This window comes from Arachis duranensis, chromosome 2, assembly GCF_000817695.3.
Source record: "Arachis duranensis cultivar V14167 chromosome 2, aradu.V14167.gnm2.J7QH, whole genome shotgun sequence".
NCBI lineage: Eukaryota > Viridiplantae > Streptophyta > Magnoliopsida > Fabales > Fabaceae > Arachis > Arachis duranensis.
In genome coordinates this window covers 2492989-2509026 of record NC_029773.3, presented here as the reverse complement: position 1 = coordinate 2509026, position 16038 = coordinate 2492989, and the positions used below count along the sequence as shown (strand labels likewise).

General features: G+C 36.0%; 1 protein-coding gene and 1 long non-coding RNA gene across 4 annotated transcripts in view; both read right to left on the bottom strand.

The window, feature by feature from the left end:
• Positions 1 to 16038, bottom strand: part of LOC107472853 (putative disease resistance protein At3g14460) — a 209571-nt gene that overhangs the window by 83099 nt on the left and 110434 nt on the right. The gene's annotated exons all lie outside the window — the stretch shown is intronic.
• On the bottom strand, positions 9388 to 10941 carry LOC110277525 (uncharacterized). The gene is made up of 5 exons (XR_008005873.1): positions 10913 to 10941; positions 10450 to 10522; positions 10191 to 10336; positions 9629 to 9854; positions 9388 to 9493 (listed from the first exon to the last, which is right to left on the bottom strand). It is a non-coding gene; the product is annotated as an uncharacterized LOC110277525 (long non-coding RNA).

Sequence of the window (16038 nt, the reverse complement as noted above, 5' to 3'; positions counted from 1 at the left end):
TTAATAGTCATTATGTGCGGTTATTAACCAGGGCGGTTTCCCAAGGATTTGAAAAGAAGATTCCTTGAATCAAGGGATTAGTTGGAGAGAGAAAGATTTGATTTGACACTAACTACTTCCAATGAGATTTGAAATGACACTCAAAAGATTTGATCATCATAAAGTGAGGAACCATTAAAAATTCAATGAGGGGTCAAACTTGATTATGTGGGGCCCATTAGAAGCTACGTCCGCGCAGCCTCCCTTTTAATCATAGCTCCTCCATCATGCCTTGTTTTTATCTCGTCCATTCCTACGAGATAAAACTGGACAGAATCAGAAATTCACAAATTTTCAACATGACTCAAATCAATCATTCCCAAGCTTTTCCTTAACAAACAGAATCTATCTTCACAGAGGGGTTTTGTAAAAATATCAGCAAGTTGTTCTTCAGATTTCACAAATTGAATATCAATAGTACCCTTTTGCACATGTTCTCTAATGAAATGATATTTAATTTCAATGTGCTTTGTTCTTGAGTGCAAAACAAGATTTTTTGAAATATTTATTGCACTCATATTATCACAGAATAAGGGTATGCTATTGATCTTTAATTTGTAATCCTCCAATTGAGTTTTTAACCAAATTAATTGCGAACAACAAGCGGATGCGGATATATATTCAGCTTCAGCTGTGGATAGAGCCACTGTGGCTTGTTTCTTGCTTGACCACATGTTGAGTGAGCTTCCAAGGAAGCAACACATGCCCGAAGTGCTCCTTCTATCCACTCGATCTCCCGCATAATCTGCATCACAAAACCCTACTGCACAAAAATCATCAGATTTTGGATACCATAAACCATAATCACATGTTCCCTTAATATACCTAATGATGCGTTTAACAGCCGTTAAATGGGATTCTTTTGGGTGAGATTGAAATCTTGAACAAACACCCACACTTTGAACAATATCTGGTCTAGAGGATGTAAGATACATTAGTGAACCGATCATTCCTCTATACCGTGTCTCATCCACATCTAGACCATCATCATCTTTATCAAGTTTAGTATTAGGATGCATTGGTGTTCCCATTGATTTGGAATTTTCTAAGCCAAATTTCTTTATCAATTCTTTTGCATACTTGCCTTGGTGAATAAAAGTACCACTAGGAGTTTGTTTAATTTGGAGGCCAAGAAAGAAAGTTAGCTCTCCCATTAAACTCATTTCAAACTCACTAGTCATGAGTTTTCCAAACTCTTCACACAAGGACTCATTGGCCGATCCAAACACAATATCATCCACATAAACTTGAACAAGAAGAATGTCATCATTAGAAACTTTAATGAACAAAGTAGTGTCGGTGGTTCCCCTTTGAAAATGATTTTCTAACAAGAAGGCACTAAGCCTTTCATACCAAGCTCTTGGAGCTTGTCTAAGGCCATAAAGAGCCTTTGATAGTTTAAACATATGATTAGAAAAATCTTTATGTTCAAAACCGGGGGGTTGAGCCACATACACTTCTCTATCAATAAAACCATTAAGGAAAGCACATTTAACATCAATTTGAAACATTTTGAAACCTTTATGGGCAGCATAGGCAAGAAGCAACCTAATTGCTTCCATTCTAGCTACCGGAGCAAAAGACTCATCAAAATCTATTCCCTCTTCTTGATTGTAACCTTGGGCCACTAATCTAGCCTTGTTACGAACAACTTGTCCATCCTCACCAAGTTTATTTTTGAATACCCACTTAGTACCCGTTACCTTCTTACCATCCGGATGAGGTACTAAAGTCCAAACCTTATTCTTGTCAAATTGAGCAAGTTCCTCTTGCATGGCCTTGACCCATGATGGGTCTTCAAGAGCTTGTTTGACATTGTTGGGCTCTATTTGTGACAAGAGGGCAAGATTGCTAGGTTCGGTTTGCCTTTTGGTGGAGGATCTTGTGGTTACACCTTGAGAGGGATCACCAATGATGAAATCATGAGGATAACCCCTCATGGACTTCCATTCTCTAGGCTTTCGGACAGGTGTTGAGCTTTGATGAACTTCTGATGGTCTCACTGTTTCAGTTTCTCGTGTCTGCTCAGGAGGCAAAATGAGAGTTTCTCCTTCAATCTGACGAGATAAAACCGGGCTGACAGATTCTTCATTTTCCACAATTTTGGAATTTTCTTTACTTGTTCCATCCTCTTCACAATCTGAATCATTTTCCTTTACAATACTGGGAATTAAGTTAGAATCACAAAAAGTAACATGTATGGATTCCGCTATGGTTCTATATTCTTTGAGATAAACTCTATAGGCCTTGCTTGTGGTGGAATATCCAACAAACATTCCTTCATAGGATTTTGGATCAAATTTTCCAAGGTTTTCTTTATTGTTAGGTACAAAGCATTTACATCCAAAAACATGAAAATACTTAAGATTTGGAGGGGTTCCTTTCCATAGCTCATAAGGAGTTTTCTTTAACCCTTTTCTAATGATTGTTCTATTTAAAATATAACATGCTGTGTTCACAGCTTCAGCCCATAAAAATTTGGGAATTTCATTATCACATAGCATGGCCCTAGTCATTTCTTGAAGGCTTCGATTCCTTCTTTCAACCACCCCATTTTGTTGGGGGGTTCTAGGGCATGAAAAATTATGAGAAATCCCTAAGTCATCACAGAATTTTTCAAAGTCTTGATTTTCAAATTCTCTTCCATGATCACTTCTCAAATGAGCAATTTTCAAATCCTTTTCATTTTGAATTTTCTTACAAAGGGTAGAGAAGGCATAAAATGCATCATTCTTATGAGCAAGGAAAAGTACCCAACCAAATCTAGAGTAATCATCAACCACCATAAGACCATAGTGTTTACCTCCCAAACTTTGAGTTCTAGTAGGACCAAAAATATCAATATGTAACATTTCCAATGGCCTTTTGGTTGAGATTCCATCTTTTGATTTAAAAGAGGATTTTACTTGTTTGCCCAATTGGCAAGCATCACAAGTAAGATCCTTATCAAACTTGATATTCGGAATTCCTCTAACCAAATTCTTTTTGACTAGCTTAGAAATTTGGTACATGCTAGCATGACCCAACTTTCTATGCCAAAGCCATTTTTCAGATTCAAGTGAGGTAAAGCATGTTACATTTTGTTCCTTTAAATCCTCAAGAGTTAATCCATACACATTATTACATCTTTTAGCTTCAAATAGAACATCCCCAGTTTTCTCACAAACCACTAAGCAAATAAGTTTCTTGAAAATAACTTCAAAACCCAAATCACACAATTGACTAACACTAAGCAAGTTATGTTTCAATCCATGTACAAGAAGGACATCATTTATACAAGATGAGAGATTTTTACCCACTTTTCCAACAGCTACTATTTTTCCTTTTGCATCATCACCGAATGTGACAAATCCTCCATCATATTCATCAAGCTTTATAAAGAAGGTTGTCTTTCCGGTCATATGCCTAGAGCATCCGCTATCCATGTACCACGTGTTCTCTTTTCTTTTGGATGCTAGGCACACCTGATGTACATGATCTGCCATTAGGCACTGTTGAGACTTGGTTTCAGATTTTTCATCATCATCATCTGAGTCGTTTTCCAACTCTTCCCATGAAGCCATTAGTCCTTTCTTCTTTCCTTTTTTCGGCCTTTCTTCCTTCTTCAACTTGGGACAGTCAGATTTGAAATGCCCCATTTCCTTGCAATTGAAACAGGTTACCTTGCTAAGATCTTTCTTTGTTCTCCTGGAGCTGCCTCCTTTGCCTTTGAGCTTTGCCATTTTCCTGAATTTTTTTGCAAACAACACAAACTCATTTTCAGAAGAGTTATCACTGGATTCATCATCCAGAGGGTTAGTCACAGAAGAAAATGCAATTCCTTTCTTTTTTGAATCTTTTTTCAAATAGGAGTTTTCAAAAGCAAGTAAGTTTCCTCTCAAATCATCAAGTGTCATGGAATCTAAGTTACTACTATCAGAAATAATTAAGGCTTTTGTTTTCCACTCTTTTGTGAGACACCTCAACACTCTTCTCACTAGCACAGATTCTGAATGTGTGATTCCAAGAGCATCTAAGCCAATAGTGATGGCATTGAACCGTTCGAACAGTTCATCGATGGACTCTCCTTCCTTCATTGCAAACATTTCATATTCCCTGTTTAACATGTCTGTCCGAGTCTTTTTTACGATGGTAGTTCCTTCATGAGTGATTTGCAACTTGTCCCAGATTTCCTTTGCCGTTGTGCATCGTGATACTCGTCGGTACTCCTCAAAGCTGATAGCACAATTGAGCAGATTGGTTGCTTTGGCATTTAACTCCACCTTCTTCCTATCTTCCTCGGTCCAGCTTGCTTCTGGTTTAAGAGAGGTTACTCCTTGAGCATTTGTGGTAGTAGGAAATTTAGGATCTTCCAGGATGATCTTCCAAAGTCTGTAATCTACAGCTTGTACAAATATCTTCATCCTCTCCTTCCAATAGGTATAATTTTTCCCATTGAAAAGAGGAGGTCTGTTGCTTGATTGTCCTTCGGTCAGATTATAAGATACCACATTTGCGCCACTGTTTTCCGCCATTAGGATCTTTACTCCAAGCTGCAAAGCTTGATCTCTTTGAGACCAAGCTCTGATACCAATTGATGGTTTCAGTGGCTAAGAGAAGGGGGGTTGAATCTTAGCCCCTTTTCACTTGCTGATACTTGCTGAACTTTAGAGAAAGCTTTTCTGTTTTTAGCTCGTCCCTAGGCACGAGACATTTTCATTTTGTCTCGTCATTTGACACGAGACATTTTTTATGTTTCATCTTGAACAGTAAAAACAGAATTGAAGTAGGAAGACAGAGAAGAGAACTCCCAGATATATCCTGGTTCAGCTGCTAAGTGCAGTGCAGCCTACATCCAGTTTCCATCACAACAATGATGGAAGTTCACTATAATCAACCAGATTACAACTTGTAAAGTGCTAACCCAACTTACAAGGGGATTCCCACAGAATCATGAAACACAACACAGATGTACAAAGGAACTCTAAGACATCTATGGCTTTTTCTTTTAATTTTGCACTCTCTTCTTTTTCCGCTCTATGGCTTTTTCATACAAACCTCACTGTTTGCCTTTTTCCATGAGACTCAAGACATGACAAAATTAAACAGAAAAATACTAAACAGAAAACATTGAAGGAGAAGAGAACTGCTAGCTTAGGTAGCTCTGAGAACTCTGTGCCTTGCACTCTCAAATCTTACTCCTTGAATCAAACCATGACTGTTCACCTCTTTTATAGAGAAGTGAAGCCTTCACAGTTGAAATACAAACCCGAGCTCAGCTTCTTTTCCTTAAACAAAAACCGGTTCGGCCACCCAGAGAGAAAAGGTAACTCATGCAAAAACCAACATGCAAATACCTCTAGTCCTTCCTTGGTCACCACTCTTCATCAATCCGAGCGCTCCATCCTTGGCTTCCTCTCCAAGATGGATTTCTGGCCCTTGATGCTTCATGATGACGATGACTTCATCTGCTTCAATCTCTGCCTTCAACCATCATTTCGCCACTCTAGCTACTCCCTGTGGTGGTTGAGCAGAATCAAAGACAAGCCATGCCTCAAGAATCTCCTCTAGCTGGTGCTTTTCTTTCCTTTTGGTAGCACCAAGTAGCTTCCATGGCTTCCTGTGTAATAACCGAAGAAACAAGAGGAAAGGGATGAGAGAGAAGAGAGAAAGTATTCAATGGATTTGAACAATAATCAATGAACAAAGAGAGAGAGAGTAAAAGTTAATTCAAGTTTCCCACTTCCCTTTGTTGAGTAGCGTGTAGTGTCATAATAGCCATCAAATCAATCTTCTCTCTCTTTCTTATGTTTCCAATGCATTAATTAAATTTGAAATCCTTCATAATAATGAAGTGGAATCCGTTGGAAGCATTTAGGCATTTCATTTGCTTCATGGATTCGAATAAGGCATGGAAACATTCATCAACATTGGGCTTGGTTGCAACAAGGATTATTCTTGGCCCAAATAAAAGCATTTGCTTTCCTGATGCATATTGGATTCGGATCATACAAGTTGGTTATACACCAACAATATATTTTTGGGCTTGCAAGTATAAGACTGGCCCAAACCAAATCAGCTTTAATAAAAACCATTTGTATTAATGCTGAATAATCTTTAATCAAACTGGGCTTGCTGTATGTTTTTATTTTCGGCCCAATTAATAACCTGCATTACAAAATTATTAGTTAGCATATAATTTATGAAGATTGAACTAATAATTTTGCAATTAAATATTTTTAATAATGTTTGTTCATCACAAAAATTAATTTGGAGTTTTCCAAACTCATCAGGTACCACATTTTAAAGCTAGTTAATAGCTGATGCATCATTTTCAGTAATATTTCTGAGTTGATTTCAACCAATTTGAATTTAGTTTCCTTCGGTTATATGCGCAACTCTTTGTACAAGGATACAAGCACATCAACAAAATGAAACCAATGAAACACGAGCAAAACTTCACCAGAAAAGCAGCTGTTGTTTACAAGCTTTCTGGTAGTTCCACTAGAGAGCTCAGATTGCCATCACAACTCTGAATTGAATAACTGTGAGTTAAGAATCTCCAGTTAATCGAGAATAGATTAGACCATCTGATTATTCACTTGATCAGGTTAATATACTAATGGGAGTGTATAGAGACACTCCAAAAATTGTTTTGCCTGGGTCTCACACATAGGAAGATGATCAGAACTTGCTTGATAAATACACAATGATGTGTTCAACATTGTTGCCTTCCTTTTTAGCTTCAAAAACAGAACCGAAAGAGACAAATTCAGCTTTAGGAAAATTTGACATCAAAATAATAATACTACAATGGAAAATTTTACAAAAGTACTTACATGCTCACCAAGTTGCAACGGCCATAGAAGCTGCATAATGCACATTTTCATGGCTGAATCTATAAAGAAAACAGATCCATTTATCTCTTCAGGCCCCTGGAAAATATATTTGAGTTGGTATCTAAAAGTGACACTACGAGATAGTGCAATTTAAAATATCAATCCCCATAGATCCATCAAGTTTATAGTTACCTTCATAGAGAGTTTATCTGCAACTCTTCTTGCAGCATTCTCCGAGCGAAGGACAGTCTTGAATTTGAAGTAGTAACAGAGAAGAAGCCAAGTTTTCTCCTTCCATAGTCTCCAAACTGAAGTAAATTATAAAGAGAAATAGAGTAACTATACCAACCTGAAGTTAAAATAGAAATCTCTCTTCTGATCCCAATATATTAGTCCAGTTTACCACATTGAAAGAACTTGTAGATTGAATGAAGGTAATGTAAATATGGTTTCTATTGTACAAGATTATGTGCTGATATCTCATCATATAATCATACATGGCAAAAACAGTAAATTTGATTCATCCATTTGTTTAATACATCTAGAGAAATACTCAAAAGTTCTGGATACACAACAATGAATTCTTGTCTTCCTCTTTAAATTGTGGCAGCATGAGAAACATAAAGATTATCAAAACTCATCACCAATACGCTCGAGCTTATCAAACCTTGAATCCACAGGGACTTAAGAGATGGCATCTGTCTAAGTGAAGGCAGCATGCAGCAATTCTTGCAATACACCAGAGATACACGTGTCATGTTTTGGTAAGAGGAATGCCCAAACCAATCTGGAAATATTGTACCTCTGTATCCATCAATTGCCAACTCTTTCAAGCCATGGTGCGGTCGCAGGCTGTCGAGGATATCTCTTTCCGTTTGTGTGTTTGAAACCATATCATCATCTGAACACCATTTCAACAATAAGTAGTCAATGTGCTTTTTATCTATTATCCTTGCATTTCTTGCTTCTTTGCCTTCAACAACATTTTCGAACTTCTTAATCTCAAATGTTCCATGAAGATTTACAAGGCCTCCTAATTCTTGGATTCCATTCTCTTCTTGTCTGCCCACAACAAATCACTTAAGAATTGCATTTCTTTCAAAGGAGTTTTTCTAATATCAAGATGTCGTAAATTCACAAGATTGTGCATGTCACTGGGCAACATGGTCAACATAGTACATTCATACAACATTAGTGTTTGTAGATTATACAAGTTGCACAATGACTCTGGCAATGTCTTAATATTAGTCCATGAGAGATCCAAATAGAGTAGATGAATCAATTCACCTATTGAATCAGGCAATACATCAAGTTTATCAAATGATAAAACTCTCAAGTATTTAAACTTTGATGCTATGCTTTCCATGCTAAACAAATCGTTGACAAACAAGGATGTCCTCAGAGATTCCAATGTAGCAATGGAATTAAAATTTCCTGAGACTGAACGATTCAGTTTTCCAAATAACTTCTACTTTGTCATGTATAGTATTTTTTTTTCCCTTACTTTATATATTTTCAGCTTAGGAGTTGTTTGTTTAATCTTTTGGTAGGATTATTGATATACATCTTCATCTTCCGATGTTCTTTGCAATAGACACATGATAAAAGAAAAGTTTCCAGCAACATAACGCAACAAGAAGCCAAATTGAGAAATGTGGTTTATAGATATTGATTATTATCACCATCATTATTATTTTTGGTATATTGATTTTTGCTTGGATTATAATTGGGACATGCTATTATGGTTTAAGTACAGCATTAGTGACCCTCTAATGATGATTTACCAGTAAAAGAAACGCTACTTGTGACATTCCTGGATCTTGATCAGCCAAGCCAACTCTTATTTTTAACAACTGATAATGCCGTGGAAGTACTTAATGAACTGAATTTCCTTTTGGAAGAACATGATTCTTAACTTTCATTTATTCAAGGAAAATTGGGTATATGCCAAGAGATTATTAGTTCTTGTAAACACCCCTGCAAGCTGCAAACATTTCAAGGTAATTAACAGTTGATGCATTATATTCAGTTCTAATTATAAACATCGTTCTTAATAAATATTCTTGAGTTGAGTACAACAACCAAATTGAATTTGGTTTCCTTCGGTTATATGGTATATTCAACCAAGCTAGAAACCAAGATTTTTCCTCCTCGTGTGCACCTTTGGAAACATTAAGCTACTAGTTATATAGCATCTACCTTAATATAATTTTTGTAGTCTTCTAATCTTACCAGAACCCTATATATTTATGGTTCTTAGGTAATAGACTTAATTGTATTTTACAGTAACATTGTAAAATTACTTTTCACTCTAAGAATGGTGGGAATAAATTAAACCTGTGAAAGGCATAATATGGAAGCACCCAAACATAAGATAGAGACACTTTGGCAATAGTTAATACCAGCAAATTATTGAAGATAAGACAGAACAACAGAACACCAAATTTTAACGTGGGAAAAGCCCTCTTAATGTGAAAGGAACCCACGGGAAGGTAAAAGTATTCACTATTTTCCAAATCAAAGCTACAAACAAGTCTTCTTGTAGCGTTTGCCGGGCAAAGGACAGTGTTGAATTTGAAATAGTAACCGAGAGAAAGGAAGCTTTTCTCCTGCCATATTCTCCAACCTGAAGTAAACTGCAGAGAGGAATAGAGTAACTATACCAACCTGAAGCTAAAACAGAAATCACTTCTTTTGATTAATGAAGGTAATGTAAATATGGTTTGAACTTATATAAAGATTATGTGCTGAAAGGGACAACTTAATCATACTCAATCAAGCCTCTTCATATATGCATTGCCTTTACCATTGCAGCTAACTATCCACAACATTTTAGCTTTCAAGTTTCCCTCTCCTTTTCTGCAATTGACACTGTTTCGGTTTCAGAATATTTGACCTTCTCTACTCAAGTGACAGAAAGGGTATTCCCATGTTTCTGTATTGCTGCTTATTCCTCAATGTATCTCATGCAGAGCTCGGAGGCTTTCTCTTGACTCACTAATACACAAATTAATAACATTTCAAGACTAAGAGTTTGTCATCAGAAAAACCAAACACACAGTTATCATTCTATAGTCTTTCAGTTCTTTTTATTTTCTACACTTTTTTGGTAAAATGCATTGCATAGTACTGCAGTAATGTTGGATCATTGTTTGGATTTTAGGATCAGCAGTGAAATGATATTTAACAAACATAAGTGCCACCAGCAAGTGAAATTGCAAAGATAAATGCAGTTCGATAGAAAATAAAGTGATCACAGGCATAATTTAATTGCCATAATATTAAAAGTTATAAAGAAAGGATTTTCAATATAGACAGTTTAGAACAGAGTACCTGTAGCCATTGTCTTTAAGTCCCAAAAGATCAAATATTCTAAGACAAGATTTCTTCTTGAATATTTTACTCCCGCATATTATAATAATATATTTTTCTTGATCTTATGTAGCTTAGTATATGTAAAACCTGTTTGATAACGTGTCCTAAAGAAATTACGAGGCATTAGATGAGAGTATAATAATATGAAAATAACTCTTCATCTATTTAAAAGAGTTACAAATCTAGCAAGCAATTGCAAGCATAAATCCTAACTTACCCTTCTAGTTCTTGCTGATGATAAGGATAGATATGGTACAATATGTTACCAAATGCTGGGCACTGATATATCACTGTATACAAACAAGAAAAGGAAGAAATAGTTACTGTTAGAAAAGATTATACTGCAATGATTTGATCATTTTATTTTGAAAGCTTATACACCTCATGCTGATTCCTTTTACCCTGAATCTTCTAGCACGATAGGTAACTCGTAACAAAAAAAAAAGGATTAGAAATAAGTACATTTTCAATCTCGGAAACCATTTTAATAGCCGTATTTAATTTGATATGTGAAATGAATTTGGGTTAAGCATAAACATAAAGATTAGGCGAAGAAAAAAACACCATTTTTTTAACTGTTTTCTTTCCACAAATCATGCTATCATTTTTTTTGTTATGACTTGTGCATGTGTGAATTTAATTGTGGTAGCTTTTGTGAATAATGAAGATTAGAGAATTACCTGCTCAGAAATCTCTGTTCAGACGAATTTGATGGTGGGGATGTGGGAAATTTTGGGCCAGATTAGTTGATGCTTGTTCTTGCAGTGGTCTTCCAGCATACGACAGAATTCAATTTTGAGTAGCAAGAGAGAGGGAGGCAGCTTTTCTCCTTCCATATTCTCCAGCTTTGGACAACAATGAATGCATAGTTGTTGAAGGGAGGTGAGGCGGAGAAGCTCGTTGCACTCCAATGTCTCCAGATTATCGAAGCACCATATCACAAGAGTGGTAAGGGAGGGAAGGTGAGGCAGCGAACCCACCTCTGGGTATGACTTTATGTTCTTACACTTATGACCATTAATTGTGAGATGAGTGAGGGCGTGCAAGTTGGGCATCCATGATAGATCCCTCATTTGTTGCTCGCCAATTCCCACTTCAAGTTCTTTCAAGTTAGGCGGCAAACCAACCTCTGCCAACCTGCAAATGTTTGGGCAGCCATATATCTCGAGAGACTGTAAATCTAGGAGTCGACTCTTCATGTCACGTGGTAATGCCTCCAACTTCTCACAACATGTGACGCTGAGATGAGTCAAGTTGGGTGCAGCCAGTCCTTCTGCTGCAAATGACACTAATTCAGGGCAGTCAAAGATGGTGACACTTTGAAGAGCAGCGTGTGGTGCCTCTGACAATGACACTGATTCCAGATTCATAAACCCTTCTATCTCCAAATTCTTGAGATTGGGAAAGACATCCAATGACAAGGAGGTCAGTGAATCACAGCTGTCTACTATTTGTAGCTCTACCAAATCATACTTCTGCTGCTGTAGCTAGAGGAATTCTCGTTTTCTACACCCTTCGATGTGTATTTCTTGGAGGCAACGTAGATGGTTGATGCTCATCATTGCTTTCAATGCAGACTCCATCAGAGATTCACTTCCCCCAATTGTTAAAGTATCCCCATCAAGAAAAATGTGCCGTTCTATGAAGTTGTTGTCTATATGTAGTTTGCGAACTTTTGAAACATCCGACAAAGAAGAAACGATTCTGAAGAATACCTGATTAAGCATCTCTTCCTTCAACATTGGGCAATCTCTTATTTCAAGCATCCTAAGATGAGGAAAAGTTTCTGACTCAGATACGTGCCACACCTCCTAACATGCCATGTTATCAAACTCCAAACTCTCAAGTGAGGGAAATGGTGCAATACGCGAAGAATGATGATCTCCTTCATTCTTGTAAAACTCCTCGCCAATACTCCTCAGCTGATCCAAACCTCGAATGCTCAGGGACTTAAGAGATGGCAGCTGTCCAAGTGAAGGCAGCATGCAGCAATTCTTGCAATACTCTAGAGATACTCTTGTCATATTGTGGTAAGAACAGTGCCCCACCCAATCTGGAAATATTGTACCCTTGTATCCCCATATTCTCAACTCTTTCAACCCACTGTGTGGTTGCAAGTTATCGAGCATGTCTCTTTCTCTTTGTGTGCTTGAAACCATATCATCACCTGAACACCATCCCAACCATAATTCATCAATGTGCTTCATATCCATTATCTTTGCGCTCTTTGCTTCTTTCACGTCAACAATATTCTCCAACTTCTTAATCTCAAGGGATCCATGAAGATTTACCAGCCCTCCTAACTCCTGGATTCCATTGTTTTCGTGCTTGCCAACAACAAAGTAACTTAAAATGTGCAATTGATTCAATTTGCTCATTTTTCCGGGCATTTCTTCCAAAGAAGTTCCTCTAATATCAAGATGCCGCAAACTCACAAGATTATGCAAACCACTAGGCAGCGTAGCTAGCTTACGACAATAATACAATTTCAGTGTTTGCAAATTACACAAGCTGCACAAAGACTCTGGCAATGTCTTAATATCAGTCATAGTGAGGTCCAAGTAGCGCAGATGGATCAATTCTCCTATTGAATTAGGCACCACATCAAGTTTTGTAAATGATAAAACTCGCAAGTATTTAAACTTTGATGCTATGCTTTCCATGCTAAACAAATCGTTGACATACAAGGATGTCCTCAAAGATTCCAGTGTAACAATGGAATTAAAAGTTTTTGAGACTGAAAATTTTCCAGATTTCAAATGACGAGTAAGACTCCTCAACACCTCTTCTTCACCAAGTTCATCTAATCTACAGTAGAAATCTCCAGCAAGGAATATTGCCAAGTCATGTAAGAGATCATGCATCACAAAATAGTCATGGTGATGCTTTTTAAAAAATAATCTAGAAGCTAAATCGTCAAAGTATTTGCTACCAACTTCTTCTAAAGTCTCTCTTCTATTGGATACCCGTAATAGATCTTCTGCCATCCACAACAAGATTAATTCATCTTTCTCAAATTCATAATCTTTGGGAAACAATGAACAATAAACAAAACAACGTTTCAAATATGGAGGCAGATGATAGTAGCTTATTAATAATGCTGGGATGATCTTACTGTCATTCGTAGAAAACTCCCAAATATCACTCTTTAATATTTCCCCCCACTCCTCAGCGTCATGGTTTCTGCACAAGGAACCAAGTGTTTCTGCTGCTAATGGCAGACCATCACACTTCTTTGCAATCTTTTTGCCTATTTCTTCAAGTGCAGGGCTCCCATTTGATTCTGGAAAAGATGCACTGGATGCAAACACCGACCAACATTGATCTTCTGACAACGTGTTGAGGATGAGAGGTTGATAATTTGTTTGAGCAACTAAACCAACATTTTCCTTGCGAGTAGTGAGAAGAATAGTACTTCCCTTAGCCCCGTATTGAAAAGGGGTTATAAAATTTCTCCATTGATGTTGATCATTACTCCAAACATCATCAAGAACAATAAAGAACTTCTTATTGGACAATTCTTCTTTCAAAGCATTTTGAAGTGAATTGAAATCATCGAGACTACAAGTACCTCCATGGATCTGCTTTATGACATTCCTTGTAGTCTCAACAACATTGAACTTCTCCGAAACGCAAACCCATGCCTTCAGATCAAATCCCTTCATGAACTCCTCTTCATTGTTGTACAGCCATTGGGCTAAAGTTGTTTTACCAACCCCACCTATGCCAACAATAGAGATCACAGAGAGGTGATGCTCATTGTTGTCATTCAGCATCTGGACTAAGGCCTTCTGATCATCCTCCCTGCCATACACATTCCCTCTTGCAAGAGAAGTGGATGGAACTCTCCATGAGGAGCTACCAGTGGGAATCTTTTCAAGGCCAAGGCTTTCTTTGCATCTCTCAAGATCTTCAATAGTTCTGACCACCTCTTCTATCTCATTGACCATCTGCATTTCTTCAAAATTGAGGAAGCTAGGCAAGAAAGTTCCTACCTTCTTCTGAGTTGCAGCTTTGATGCAGAAACGGTCCAGCAAGTCATCAGCCTTGTAGACAGCATCCCTCAGATCATCCAGCCACTTCTTCACCAATTGGTTACCAAACTGCTTCTGCTCAGCGTCAGCAACCAGAGCTTCAGCAGCCAAGAGAGCAGTCTTCAGCCTTCTCCCCAACTCAGGGCCAAGCTTCTTCCCCACCACCAAGTTGTAAGTCTCAGCTGAAATGAACCTCTCCAGGAGAACAGTGATGAAACCAGACAGAAAAGCTTCACCCACTTTGTTCATGGTGATCTCAAGGAAAAGTAAGAGTATTCTGCATATTAGAATGAGAGTAACAATTTTCACAAGTTTGTAACTGAACTCAGGAATTTGAGTCTCAAAAGTGTAAAGTAAGACTGAGAGCGAATGTGTTCATGACTCAATTTCAGAGTTACAAGTATTTTTATTTTCAAAAGAGGATTTAAATTTTTGATATAAAAAATATTTTTAATAAATTTTAAAAAATATTTTTTTGTGATATTTTTAAAATATGTTTTTAATGCTTATGTTACCAAAATTCTTATATTAAAAAAATTTATTTTAAATTTGAATTCTTTATAATTACTATCTGTTTAGACTTTAGACAAAATAATATATTAAAGAAAACAATATATATTTAAATGAAATTATGATTTAGTTTTGATGTAGAGTTGCTTTATTTTAAAAAAAAAAGGTTTACCTCCTTTTTAGAAATAATTATAAAATTTGATCATGCTATCTATGTAGAATAAATATTAAAATTTAAAATATAAATTAAAAATTTATAAAATAAAATATATAAATATATACAAATATATAATAATTAATCTTATAGCTAATTTGTTATTGATATTTTTTTAACAAAATCATACAAAATAAAAGTTTTATAATTAATTTTAGAAAATTGCCAACAAATTATCATTTAAATAATATAGTCTTTCTATCTTTATTTAAAAATATTTCTATCTTTATTTAAAAGTATTGAGTTCGAATTTCACTCCTAATTTCGAAAAAAATACATTATTAAGTTATATTCAAAATAGGGCTCAATCATAGTAGTGAATAAGTGAATAAAATGCTCATAGTGTGGGGAATATGTAATTGCACATAGCATTCAGGTGTTAAGTCTAGACTCTAGAGATTGTTTCGGTGTGGGGTGTGTTTGTTAAATTGGTCCCACCCTAATTAAGAAAGTATGGGGAAACTCCTAAATAGCTGTAGGTCTTCCTTTTTTAATTTCTGAATCGAACCAGTAATAATTGTAAGGAAATGGCTCAAATTTATTAAAACAGTACTTTAGAAAATAGAAAATAGCTCATGATCCTATAGCCATTACATATTCTCTTCAACATTTTACATTATGGAGGACTATTTAGCTTTAAAATTTTACATTCTTATTGAACAATTTATTATTATAATATTAAATCTATTATAGGCTAAATAACTAGGGTGTGTTTATGAATCACGTTGGAGAAGGTAAAAGTGTATTTAAGTGCTTTGAAAACTGCTCTCTGATGTTTAACAACTTTTATTTTCTAAATGCTAACGTGATTCTGCATTCCAAAAGTTCGTCTACTAAAAATAAAAAATTATAGCTTTTGCGTTTACTCAACGTAAGTTTAGATTTATTGTTAGTTATTATTGATTTTTCCATAATTTTTTCTAAATAAATACTGAAAATATTAAAATAATTATTCTAATTTTTGTGCACTGTTACTATTTTAATTTTTTATAATATGTATTATTGTTCCTATTAAAAGTGATAAATTAAATAAAAAAGTTAATTATAA